The sequence below is a fragment of the Myotis daubentonii genome, chromosome 4, assembly GCF_963259705.1.
Source record: "Myotis daubentonii chromosome 4, mMyoDau2.1, whole genome shotgun sequence".
NCBI lineage: Eukaryota > Metazoa > Chordata > Mammalia > Chiroptera > Vespertilionidae > Myotis > Myotis daubentonii.
The window spans coordinates 7,585,884-7,599,571 of record NC_081843.1 but is presented as its reverse complement, the minus strand read 5'-3'; positions in this window follow the sequence as shown (position 1 = coordinate 7,599,571).

Sequence of the window (13,688 nt, the reverse complement as noted above, 5' to 3'; positions counted from 1 at the left end):
GTGTGGGATGAGGAGCAAAGCCTTTATACAGGATGACAGATGGCACGTCAGCACTGCTGTAGCAGCAGGGCCAGAAATGGCCCACAGAAATTCCCCGAGTCTGGAATAGGCTAAATTGGACCCCTGACAGCTTCAAACTCAGCAGCAGACCCTGCATCTCAAACAGAAGAGGGAGAATTGTCTAAATGCTTCAATTCTTGTAATTGAAGCAATTGTGCATCATTTTACATCCCAGCTTCCTGACAGGATAACCAGTTAGAGCTGAGTGTGGGAATTCAATTATGTACCTTCTGTCTGTATCTTTGAAAGAAACCGCCCGACTGGCCTGTCAAACATCCAGCACGTTTGCTTGTGGGAAATTGCTCTTTCCTCCTGACCCAGGAAATGTCTCTGCAGAAGAGAAACCTATTATATTTTACCAAACTAGCATATCCCTATCATAAACCTTGACAAAGAAAGCATAGAAAAAGAAAACTACAGGCCAATTTCATCTATGAATACAAATGCAAAATTCCTAAATAAAATATAAGCATACAAATGTTGGCAACGTACCACTAAAGCCTTTTCCATTAAAATTGAAATAAAGCACTTTGCCTATTCTGACTCTAATTATTTAACATTACTCTAAATGTCTGGCCAATGCAATAAGACAAGAAACATAAATAAGTAAAGGATGTCATTATTGAAAAGGAAGTGACAACATTTCTCATCATTTTGCATATACCTATCTATAAAAATCTAAGAGAAAATCTTAACACCCATAAGCTTCATTAATTCATCTTCTATGAATTTAATCTAAAGAAATATTCAGAGAGCCAGATTTTTTATAGTCTCATCCCAGCATTATTTTTATTGGTGAAAAAATGGAAAATAATCCAAATATCTAACAATGATCAAATGTATTACTTTTATCCAGATGATGAAGTGTGCAACTGTTAAAACTTATATTTTACAAAGATATTTAATAATGCAAAATGTTCAGACATCATGAGAATAAAAACAAAATACAAACCAAAATACAGTGTGATTGCTTTTGTAAAATAAACAAATAAATATGTGTTTGCATAGAAAACATACTGAAAGGAAGAAACATAAATTGATATTACAGTTATCACTGGGTAGGTTTTTTTTAACTTTTATAGAATGTACATGAATCAGTCTTATAAATTAGACAATGACTATACTATAAAATACACTGTAAAAATGTAGGGGTTTAGACCAGATGGTGACAAAGATCCTTGCCAATCTGTTTCTGGAATAAATACAACAATTTTCTATGAAAGCCTGACACTTGAAAACAGAAAGGGGCTCAGCCAGTGTGACTCAGTCATTGAGTGTTGACCTATGAACCAAAAGTTCGATTCCAGGTCTATGCCCAGGTTGTGGCTCAATCCCCAGTAGGGGCCATGCACAAGGCAGCCAATCAGTGATCCTCTCTCATCATTGATGTTTCTATCTCCCTCTCCCTTCCTCTCTGAAATCAATAAAAATATCGTTTTAAAAGACAGAAAAGGATCTGTGGTATTATTACCTCCTGTCGACCTGTGAGGCCACATGATGATAGCAAAAACTTCATTCAGAGATTTTGGGGAGCTGTAGTCCTACCTGGACACAGACCTTAACCCTCCACCTTATCATCTAACAAAGCCGTTTTCTGGCCCCAACTGAAACCTAGTTTATTACCCAACGTCTTTTTTGCCACACTTGCCATCTCCCCTGGCCCCCTTGCCCACCCTTTGTCAATACCACATAGTATGACCATCTGAGTTGAGCTTTTCAGGTGGGCTTATCTTCCAGCCTTACTATATCAAAAACTTATATTCCTGGCAGGTCAGGACCCCATCCTAAAACATCCACCAATTTCTAGAGTCCTAGGTTTATATGGCCCTCCCTTAATAGGTTCCTTACCTAAATTTTTCCTTGCAAAGGGCCGCAGCAGACCAACCTGGACACCAGCCTAACAGACCAATGCCAGGGGTTAAGTCCAAAGGAGCTCAATTCAAGCAGAATGATTTACCTACTGAAGGTGGCCTGGAGGGGGGAGACCCTGGGACTTACTGAGCTGAGAGTCAGTTTCAGAGATAGCAGCTGTGAATGTCCTATCCACAGAATGAAAACAAAACTATAAACCAGAAATGAAATCAAAGATGTGGAAGAGTCAGAAATTATTCAGAAAAGCCCGGACAAGCTGAAAAATCTTTGAGGTAGCCAGGACTCAACTTCAGTAATTGGATGTGGATATGTTGTGATGGGTGAAAGTAAGGGACACGTACCTGGGTTGCAGGTTTTATCCCTGGCCCCAGTCAGAGCATGTGTGGGAGGCAACCAATTGATGTGTCTCTCTCACACTGATGCCTCTCTCTCTCTCTCTCTCTCTCTCTCTCTCTCGCTCTCTCTCGCTCTCTCTCGCTCTCACTCTCGCTCTCGCTCTTTCTCTCTTCCCTTCCCTTCCACTTTCTCTAAAAAGCAATGGAAAAAATATCCTAGAGTGAGGATTAACCAAAAAAAGGAAGAAAGATCCAATCAGAGCAGCATAAAGAAAAAAGAATTTTAAAAAATAAGAGTAGTTTAAGAGACCTTTGGAACAACATGAAGTATAGCAACATCTGCATCTTAGGGGTACCAGAAGGAGAATAGAGAGAGCAAGGAATCAAGAACCTATAACAAGTAAGGAACCTTTTTTTCCACCAAGGGCCATTTGTATATTTATATCATCATTTGCGGGCCATAAAAATTATCAACTTAAAAATTAAACTGCTATATTTGGTCAAACATTTAATTAACTCACCCCTAATGCCTTGGCAGAGCCAGACTACATGATTTCACAGGCCTTATTTGACCCACAGGCCAGACGTTCCTCATCCCTGACCTATAAGAAGGCTGGCCAGTGTGGCTCAGTAGTTGAGTGTCAACCTATGAACCTGAAGGTCACAGTTCAATTCCCAGTCACATGCCTGGGTTGCAGGCTCAATCCCCAGTAGGAAGCATGCAGGAGGCAGCCAATCAATGATTCTGTCTCATCCTTGATGTGTCTATCTCTCTATTCCTCTCCCGCCCTCTCTCTGAAATAAATAAAAACATATTTTAAGAAGAATCTATATGAAGAAATAATGACAAAAAACTTACCTAACCTGATGAAAAAAAAAAGACACAAGTTCAGGAAGCGCAGAATTCCAAACAAGATGAGCCCAAAGAGGCCTACACCAAAACATATCATAATTAAAACGACAAAGGGTAAAAACAAAGACATAATCTTAAAAGCAGCAAGAGAAAAGCAGTTAGTTACCTATAGGGTAGTTCCCATAAGACTGTCAGCTGTTCTCTCAACAGAAATTTTTCAGGCCAGAAGGTAATCTATAGATAGATAGATAGATAGATAGATAGATAGATAGATAGATAGATATAGATAGATAGATATAGATTATAGATAGATAGATAGATAGATAGATAGATAGATAGATAGATAGATAGATATAAAAGCCCAGCGTCTGGAATGGTGGAACGACCAGAATTACAGGAATGACCGGTGTCTATGACACACACTGTGGCAGCCAACCGGCCTGATCCAGGCCCCAATTGCCCTCCCCCCGCCCCAGCTGACCCGGCCATCCATCATCCCCCAACACCTTTGTTGTGAGCCTTTTTGTGAGCCAAACTAATAAATGCCCACTGATTTGATTAGTGATTCAACATTCAGGTTGAGTCATCTACTGACTCATTAAACCTGGCCAGAGGAAGGGGGGATGAAAGGAGAAAAGGGGTGGGAAGGAGGAAAGGGAGGGGGAAAGAGTAGTGACTGACACAGCAGCTCAAAAACAGGAGCCCTAAACGTCTGAGTGAGGTTACCATACTCAAATCAAAAGCACATGAATGAAGTCAAGGAGTGACGGGAAAACCCAGGTTCAGTCTCAGAAAGTAGAGGTCAAATTAAGAGAATCACACCAACCACAGAGGGAGCTGCCCTCCGCCCCCCCAACGGCCTTGCCCCCAATTGGCCCCCAACACCCCCATCAGGCTAGCCAACCACCCGCGGCCCCTTCCCCTGGCAGGCCCTACCCACAATCAGCCCCCAACACCCCAATTGGGAGTGGGGATGGGCGGCCAACAACCTGCGGCCCCTCCCCCTGGCTAGCCTCACCCCTGATAAGCCTTCTCCACCTCAATCAGGGGCGGGGCCAGCCAGCCAACCACCTGTGGCCCCTCCCCCTGGCCAGCCCTGCCCCTGGTTGGCCCCCACCCCATCAGGGCAGGCCAGCCAGACCCCACCCATGCACGAATTTATGCACCAGGCCTCTAGTATGAAATATTTAAAATGATGAAAAGTAAGGAACTACAACCAAGACTATACCAAGCAAGGCTATCATTTAAAATTAAAGGAGAAACAAAGAGCTTCCCAGACAAGAAAAAGGTAAAGGAGTTTTATTTTGTTTTTTCACCAAACCAATATTATAAGAAATGTTAAATGACCTGCATGAAGAAGAAGAAGAAGAAGAAGAAGAAGAAGAAGAAGAAGAAGAAGAAGAAGAAGAAGAAGAAGAAGAAGAAGAAGAAGGAGGAGGAGGAGGAGGAGGAGGAGGAGGAGGAGGAGGAGGAGGAGGAGGAGGAGAAGAAGAAGAAGAAGAAGAAGAAGAAGAAGAAGAAGAAGAAGAAGAAGAAGAAGAAGAAGAAACAATAAAAGGAACAGAGTTTAAAGAAATAAAATGGCAATATATGTGTACCTATTATTAACCACTTTGTGTGTAAATGACCTAAATGATGCAATCAAAAGACACAATGTAGCTGGATGGGTAAGAAAGCAAGTTGTCTACAAGAGGCCAACTCAGAATGAAGGATAAACACAGACTAAAAATAAATGGATGGAAAAAGATATTTCATGCAAATAGAAATGAAAAAAAGCAGGGATAGCAATACTTATATCTGACAAAATAGGCTTTAAAACAATGGCTATAGTAAGAGACTAAGAAGGACACCACATAATGATAAAGGAGCAATCTAACAAGAGGATATAACTCTTCTAAATATTTATGCACCCAACATATAAGCACCTAAATATTTGAAGCAAATATTGGTGGACATACATGAAGACGTTGATAGTAATATAGCCATAATAGGAGATTTTTAACACCCCATTGACTTCAGTGATAGATCTTCTAGACAGAAAATTAACAAGGAAATGGTAGCCTTAAATGACACACTAGAGCAGATAGATTTAATTGATATCTTTAGAGCATTTCACCCCAAAGCAGCAAAATATACATTCTTTTCAAGTGCACATAGAACATTTTCTAAGATAGCCCATATGTCAGCACACAAAACAAGTCTCCATATATTTAAGAAGTTTGAAACATATCAAGAACCTTCTCTAATCACAATGGTGTGAAACTAGAAATCAACTTCAGGGGAAAAGAATGAAAAATACACAAAGACATGGATGCTAAGTAACATGTTACTAAATAATGAATGGGATCAAGGGAGAAATCAAAAGTTGCCTTGAAACAAATAAAAATAACAACACAATAAAACCCAAGGTGAGTAGAAGAAAGGAAATAATAAAGATTAGAGCAGAAATGAATGAAATAGAGTCTAAAAAAAAACATATAAAAGGTCAATGAAACCAAGGGCTGGTTCTTTCAAAAGATAAATAAGATTGTCAAATCTTTAACCAGACTCATTAGAAAAAAAGAGAGAGGACCCAAATAATTAAAATCAGAAATGAAAAAGCAGTAACAACTGGCATCTAAGAAATACAAAGGATTGTAAGAAAACATTATAAACAGCTATATGCCAACTAAATAGACAACCTGGAAAAATAGATAAATTCCTAGAAACATAAAAATTTCCAAAATTGAATCAGGAAGAATCAGAGAATCTGAATAGACAGATTGTAACTAGTGAAATTGAAGCAGTAATTTAAAAACTTCCAACAAATAAAAGCCCTAGACTGGATAGCTTCACAGGTGAATTTTACCAAGCAATGAAAACTCCCAAGCTCATTTTACAAGGCCAGCATTATCCTAATTTCCAAACCAGATAAAGACACTACAAAGAAAGAAAATTACAGACAATATCCCTAATGAACATAGATGCTAAAATCCTCAAAAAAAACGTTAGCAAACTGGATCCAGGAACATATTAGAAAGACCATACACCTATCCAGTAGGATTTATTCTGGGAATATAAGGTTGGTACAATATCTGCAAATCAATAGATGTGATACACCACAGAAACAAAATGAAGGACAAGAATCACATAATAAAATCAAAAGATACAGAAAAGACATTTGATAAAATCCAGAACCCATCCTATATATCCTATATAATAAAAGCCTAATATGCTAAGTGTCCGGTCATCCGGCCGGCTGTTCAACCAATCAAAGTGTAATATGCTAATGACATGCTAAGACCGCTCAACTGCTTGCTATGATGTACACTGACCACCAGGGGGCAGACAGTTGACCAGTCAACCAGTCACTATGACATGCACTGACTAGCAGGGGGCAGACACTCCAACCGGTAGATTAGCTTGCTGCTGGGGTCCGGCCGATCAGGACTCAGTGAAATGGGCCGGGAATGCCCTAGAGCCCTCCTGTGGTTCCTCCTCAGCTGACCAACCTCCTGCATCCCTTCCCAGACCCTATCATGCACCGGTGGGGTCCTTTGGCCTGGCCTGCGCCCTCTCACAATCTGGGACCCCTTGGGGGATATTGGAGAGCCAGTTTCAGCCCAACGGTGGAACAACTAGTCTCTATGATGTGCGCTGACCACCAGGGGACAGACGCTTAATTCAAGAGCTGTCCCCTGGTGATCAGTGCACTCCCACAGGGGGAGTACTGCTCAGCCAGAAGCCAGGCTCATGGCTGGCGAACACAGCGGTAGTGGCGGGAGCCTCTCCCTCTCCTGTGGCAGTGCTAAGGTTGTCCAACTGATGGCTTAGGCCCGCTCCCCACCTAAGCTGTCAGTCAGACATCCACTGTGGGCTCCTAAACTGCAAGAGGATGCAGGCTAGGTGGGGACCTCCCTGAGTGCATGAATTTTGTGTACTGGGCATCTAGTTTATGATATAAACTCTCAGCAAAGTGGGAAGAGTGGGAACATACCTCAATATAATAAAGGCCATATATGAAAAACCCACTGCCAACATCACACTTAATGGGGGAAAAAACTGCAAGTGTTTTAGTTAACATCAGAAACAAAATAGGGAATATCTGCTTTCACCACTCTTCTTCAACATACTACTGCAGCAATCAGACAAGAAGAAGAAATAAAAGACATCCAAATTGGAAAAGAAGAGGTGGAACTGTCATTATTTGCAGATGACATTATATTGTACATAGAAAACCCTAAAGACTCCACCAGAAAACTACTAGGTCCAATAAGTGAATTCAGCAAAGTAGCAGGATTCAAAATTAATATTCACAAATCAGTGGCATTTTTATGTACCAATAATGAACTATCAGAAAGAGAAACTAAGAAAACAATCCCATTTATTATTGCAAAAATATATAATAAGGTACCTAGGAATAAACTTAACCAAAGAGGTAAAAAACTTGTACTCAGAAAACTATAGGACATTGAAGAAGAAACTGTGGAAGATACAAATACGTGGAAGCATATACCATGTTAATGGACTGGAAGCATTAACATAATTAAAATGTCCATACTACTCAAAACAATCTATGGATTCAACACAATTCCTATTAAAATACTAATGGCATACTCACAGATCTAGGATAAATATTCCAAAAAATTATATGGAATCAAATTAGACCTGAATAGCCACAGCAATCTTGAGAAAGAAAAAAATTGGAGGGATCACCATACTGGATAGCAAACTATCTCCAAGGCCATTGTAATCAAAACAGCCTGGTACTGGCACAAGAATAGGCAAATAGATGAATGGAACAGAACAGAAAGCCCGGAAATCAACCCACGCCTATATTGTCAATTAATATTTGACAAAGGAGGTAAGAGCATATAATGGCGTAAAGACAGTCTCTTCAATAAATGGTGTTGGGAAAATTGGACAAGTACATGCAAAAAAATAAAATGTACCACCAATTTATGCCATAAACAAGAATAAACTCAAATGGATAAAAGACTCAAATGCAAGTCATGAAACCATAAAAATGCTAGAAGAAAACCTGGACAGTAAAATCTCAGAAATCTCTTGTAGGAATATTTTTGCCTGTATCCCCTAGGGCACAAGAAATAAAGGAAAAAGTAAACAAATGGGACTACATCAAACTAAAAAATTTCTGCACAGAGAAGAACCATCAACAAAATGAATAAAGGAACCGAATGTATGGGAGAACATATTCACCAATGATACATCTGATAAGGGGTTAATTTCTAAAATATATAAAAAACTTATACAACTCAATGCCAGGAAGACAAACAATACCATTTAAAAATGGACAAAGAACCTTAATAGACACTTCTCCAAAGAGGACATACAGATGGCCAATAGATAATAGATATATGATAAGATGTTCAATGTGACTAATCATTAGAGAAATGCAAATTAAAACCACAACGAGATATCCCCTCACACCTGCCAGAATAGCTGCCATCAGTAAATCAACAAATAACTGATGACAAGGATGTGAAGAAAAAGGAACCCTCGTGCACTGCTGGTGAGAATGCAGACTGGTGCAGCCACAGTGGAAACAGTATGGAGTTTCCTCAAAATATTAAAAATGGAACTCCCACTTGACCTAGCAATCTCACTTCTTAGGGAATATATCCTAAGAATCCCAAAACAAAAATTTGAAAATATATTCTCCTCTATGTTCATAGCAGCACAATTTACAATAGCCAAGATCTGAAAACAGCCCAAGTGCCCTTAAGTAGATGAGTGGATTTAAAAAAAAAGCTATGGTTAAGATTTGGAAACAGCCTAAGTGCCCATCAGCAGATGAATGGATTAGAAAACTGTGGTACATATACACAATGGAATACTATGCTACGGTAAAAAAAAAAAAAGGAACTCTTGCCTTTTGCAACGACATGGATGGAACTGGAGAGCATTATGCTAAGTGAAATAAGCCAGTCAGAGAAAGATAAATACCACATGATTTCACTCATTTGTGGATTATAGAGAACAACATAGACTGATGAAAAGGGACAGACCTAAAGACTGAGAAACAGCGATCAGGCTATCAATCCCCAGAAGGAAAGTAGGGGAGGGCGGGGGTAAGGGGAAGAGATCAACCGCAGGACTTGTATACATGTATATAAGCCAAACCAATGGACATGGACAACAGGGGGATGGGAGCATGAGTGTGCGGGGCGGGGGGGGGGGGGGAGGGGGAGGTTGGGGGTTAATGGGGGGGGGATGAGGACACATTTGTAATACCTTAACTAATAATAAAAAAATTAAAAAAATTAAAATTAAAAAAAGCTATGGTACATTTATACCCTAGAATACTATGCAGAAGAAAAAAAAAGGGAGGAAATCTTACTTTTGAAACAGCGTGGGTGGACCTGGAGATTATTATGCTAACTGAAATAAGCCAGAGAAAGATAAGATATCACTTAGAGGTGTAATCTAATGAACAAAATAAACTGACGAACAAAACAGAACCAGAGGCATGGATGCACGGAACAGACCGACAGCTGTCGGAAGGGAGGAGGGCGGGGGACTGGATAGAAGAAGGTGAAGGGATTAGCTAAGGAACACATATGCATAGCCCATGGCCATGGACAACAGAGTGGTGATGGCCAGAGGGAAGAGGGGCAGGGCTGAGTGAAGGGTGGCAAAGGAGGGCTGGGGAATGGGACATCTGTAATAGTGTCAACAATAACAATAATGGGGGGAAATCCCTGCCTACCCCAGTGTTCCAAACCCACATTTCCCAGTTCACGCTTCATAGTGTCTCTCAGATCCTTTCTTGGGATCTTACAAAGTACAAAGCATGTGTCTATATGTTGATGGTATGGGTGCACATCAACCTAGAAAATGCATATTTTACCTGACAACAATTCCAAAAAGGAACCAGAAGGCAGGACATTATCAAAGGTATAATAAATCTCCTCAAAACTGAAGGACTTGCACTTTCAAATTGAAAGTGCCCTTCTGATACTCAACACAAAGAATGAAGAGCCCCATTAAAGCACATTTTGATGGCATTTCAGAACAATGGACAAAGACAAGATCCATTCAGGGAGGAAAAATAGGTTATATATAAAGGTATGGAAATTTCAATGTTATCTGCAAGCCAGAACACCCTAGAGAAATACCTTAAATGTTGAAGAGAAATCATTAATTTCCAACCAAACTAGAAATTTATTTGTAAAGTGAATAAAAATCAGTTTTATACATTCAGGACCTCAAAAAAGGTTACCTTCCTTTCACATTTTCTCAGAAGCTACTAAAAAGAATACACCAATGGGGAAAAAAGTTATAAAACCCAGGAAACAGGTGACCCAACAGAAGAGGTTAAGGAAGATTACAGGTGATGGTGAAGTTTCCAGAAAACATCTGTGCAGATGGCACAGAAGTAACTGTCAGACAAGCAGAGGATGGAGAGGCTCGGGGTCTCTTTCTCTCTCTCTCTCTCTTACACACACAGACACACACACACACACACACAGGAATCAGGGCACTTATGTAACACTAGAGGCCCAGTGCACAAATTTGTGCACGGGTGGGGTCACTCAGGGTGGCCTGTGGGGATCCGACTGAAACCCACAGTCCAACGCCGCCAGCCACTCTCACTCATCCCGGCCCTGCTGCACCTGCTATGGGCTAGCGCCCAGTCAGCCCCGATCTCAAGAGGCTTGCACCACCGCAGCAGCAGCACTCTCCAGCTGTGAGCCCTGCATCTGGTGCCTGTCCTGCATCTGGGGGGGCAGGATACAATTGGCCCTCCGGGCAGGCAGTGGGATGCCCTTGCTGACCCAGGATCCGGCTCTGTCCCTCTGACATTCGCGCTGGTTGTCAGGTGCCACCAGGCGGCCACTTTTATATCATTTCTGTCTAGGGAGGGGAAGTGGCCACAGTGCTTGAGGCCAACTTCCAGGGCCATGCCAGCGGCAATGATCTGTCGGTGCCTGGCCCGTTCTCCAGAGATTAGGCCTGCAGGACTACTGAGGGAGTGAGTGGCTGCTGCCGGACTGGTAGGCTGCAGGAATAGGTTGGCCAGCAGGACAGTACTCCCTCTGGGGGAGCGCACTGACCACCAGGGGGCAGCTCCTGCGTCTGCCCCTTGGGGGTCCGTGCGCATCATAGTGACTAGTCAACCAATCATTCCAGTCGTTTTGGTCGTTTGGTCATAATGGTCCCTTAAGCTTATATATATATATATATATATATATATATATATATATATATATATATATATATATATATATAATATATAAATATACACATACATAATATATATATATATATACATACACATATATATATAGCTGATGACACTAAATGAGTTTTCAGAGTTTTTTGAATAATTTGGAAATAATAACATATAGAAAACTAAGCAAATTTAAAAAGAGGAAATTATTATCTCCTGGAAAGATAAAAAGAAGCTATAATCATAGGACACCTTGTGATTCATCTCAGAACAGTATTTTCATAATCATAAAATGTAAAAGCTATTTAATATAAAATGCTGATAGAGCCATACTGAGAAAGTGAGGGAGGGGAGAGGCGGGCATTGGGGTGGGGATTGGAGTAGCATAAGAAAGTTAAGTTCTCATGTCCCATAGTAGAAAGTCAAAGTTTTTTTTTATTAACAAATTTTAAAAGTCAAGAAATAGAAGTTTATGGGTATAACTTACAAGCATGAAAGTAAATCTTAGTAGGGCTAAGAGTTAAAAGTGGTTGCCTCTTAGGAACTAGTCTCCAAGGTGAGTTAAAGGTGGGCAGTGACTACTGCTCTTTGTTAAAATGTTTGCAGTATTACATGACTTCTTAAATTATTTGTATTTTGCATTGATAACAATATAGAAATTAAGTTCAAAAGGATATTTGTAAAGGGAATGTGGTCTTTCACAATTATTACCTAAAGCCATCTCCCCAAAGGGCACAGATCCCACAATCTACCCCAACACTCGTCAGGGCCCAAACCCTGTGTTTAATTCCCATCTGTAGCAACTCGGGCCTTTGTAAGCTTTCCCCTCACCAATATGCTCAGAGTAACCAGCTTCCTTTTACCCAGGCCATCATAAAAGTGGCTGCTGTATTAGCAAAGGTGAGAGTTATGAAATCTAGGTCAGGGCAGTGGGGAAAGAAATGAAGATGCAGGAATGACAGACAAATATAATAAAGGGTCGGTGGATGGCTGATGGGATAGGCTTGTGAAATGGGGAGAGAGAAGTAGCTGGATAGGGCAATAAGGTTTTGATCTTAGGTGGCATTAAGAAATAAATCAAAAGAAGAAGCACATCTGGCTAGAAGAAGTGATTTTGTTTTGAAATGTTGAATTTTAGGTTTCAGTAAATAAGCAATTCAGAGACCTTCTACTAATGTCCACGTACTGTGCCTATGGTCACTGGAATCCCAGAAAAAGGTGAATTAAAGTAGACAACTAACTTCTAAGATTCTGTTGGACATGGTGGGCACCACGACACAGAGGACAGGTGAAATCCTGGAACGGGGCCCTCAGAGGAAGGCTGCCCCAAATATTTGTGACTGCCAAAGTCAACTTCTCAAGCTCCCTCCGCATCCCACCTCTTCCCCAAGCACCACAGTGTCCACCCGATGACACAAGACCGGATGTGACTGGGGGCAGTTTGCAAACTTTGACCTTTGTCATAAAAAGTTTTTAATTCCCAGCTGTAGCATTTCAAAAGGTCATTAACCAGATTCCACATCTATGGCAAACCTCAAAGCTTCTAAATTTGTATTTTATGGACAAGATGGAGAAGGCTGCCCTACTTTCATACATGGCCTGTTTCAGTATCTCCTTTAAACATTGGTGTTCTGCTCTCTTTTTCTCCTTGGGCAATTTGATCTACTCCATGCCTTTGCGTAAGGCAAGAAACTGAGTATGAGGGTCAGATCCTTAGCTCGCATCTCTGTCCCCGCACAGGAAGGCAGGGAGCAGAGGGCATTGTAACCTGGCATGCTCAGGGTAATGCACAGGGAGCTACTCATTGGAAACATGACCTAAAAGCTGACCACTCAGATCACTATCCCCCCTGCATCTGAGAGGGAGCTAAGATGTGGAACGAGAAATACAAAATAGAACCAGCTAGGCAAGGCGGCCAGAATGCTGATTTTAACTTTAAAATAGGCAAGTCAGGGGATGTCGTATAAAACTGGGGCAGAGATTGCTGGTTGCCAAAAAGTACCCATTCTCCCCTCCTAGGTTAGTAACAGAACCTGATTTATTTGGTGTGGCAATGCCTTCATACCAGACGTCTGTGCCCCGCTCCCTTGGGCTTGGTGTGGCCATGGGATTGAGGCCCAGACCATGACGTGTAAATGGAAGTGAAGGGTTGGACTTCCCGGAAACTGCTTAAAGGAAGCTACCTCAGCTGGCACTTCGGCTGGTTACCTCCCTCTCCTCCCTCTTCCTGCCTGCAGTACAGGCGCGATGATTAGAGACCTGCAGGCATCTGTGGCCTTGATGGTAAAAGCCGCATGTGGAGCAGTGTACATTTACCTGCAGGATAAAAGGAACGAGGTCAAGAATGCAGATGCCTTTGCAGACTTGAGTGTCGGCCTCCAGGCTTCTTTTACAT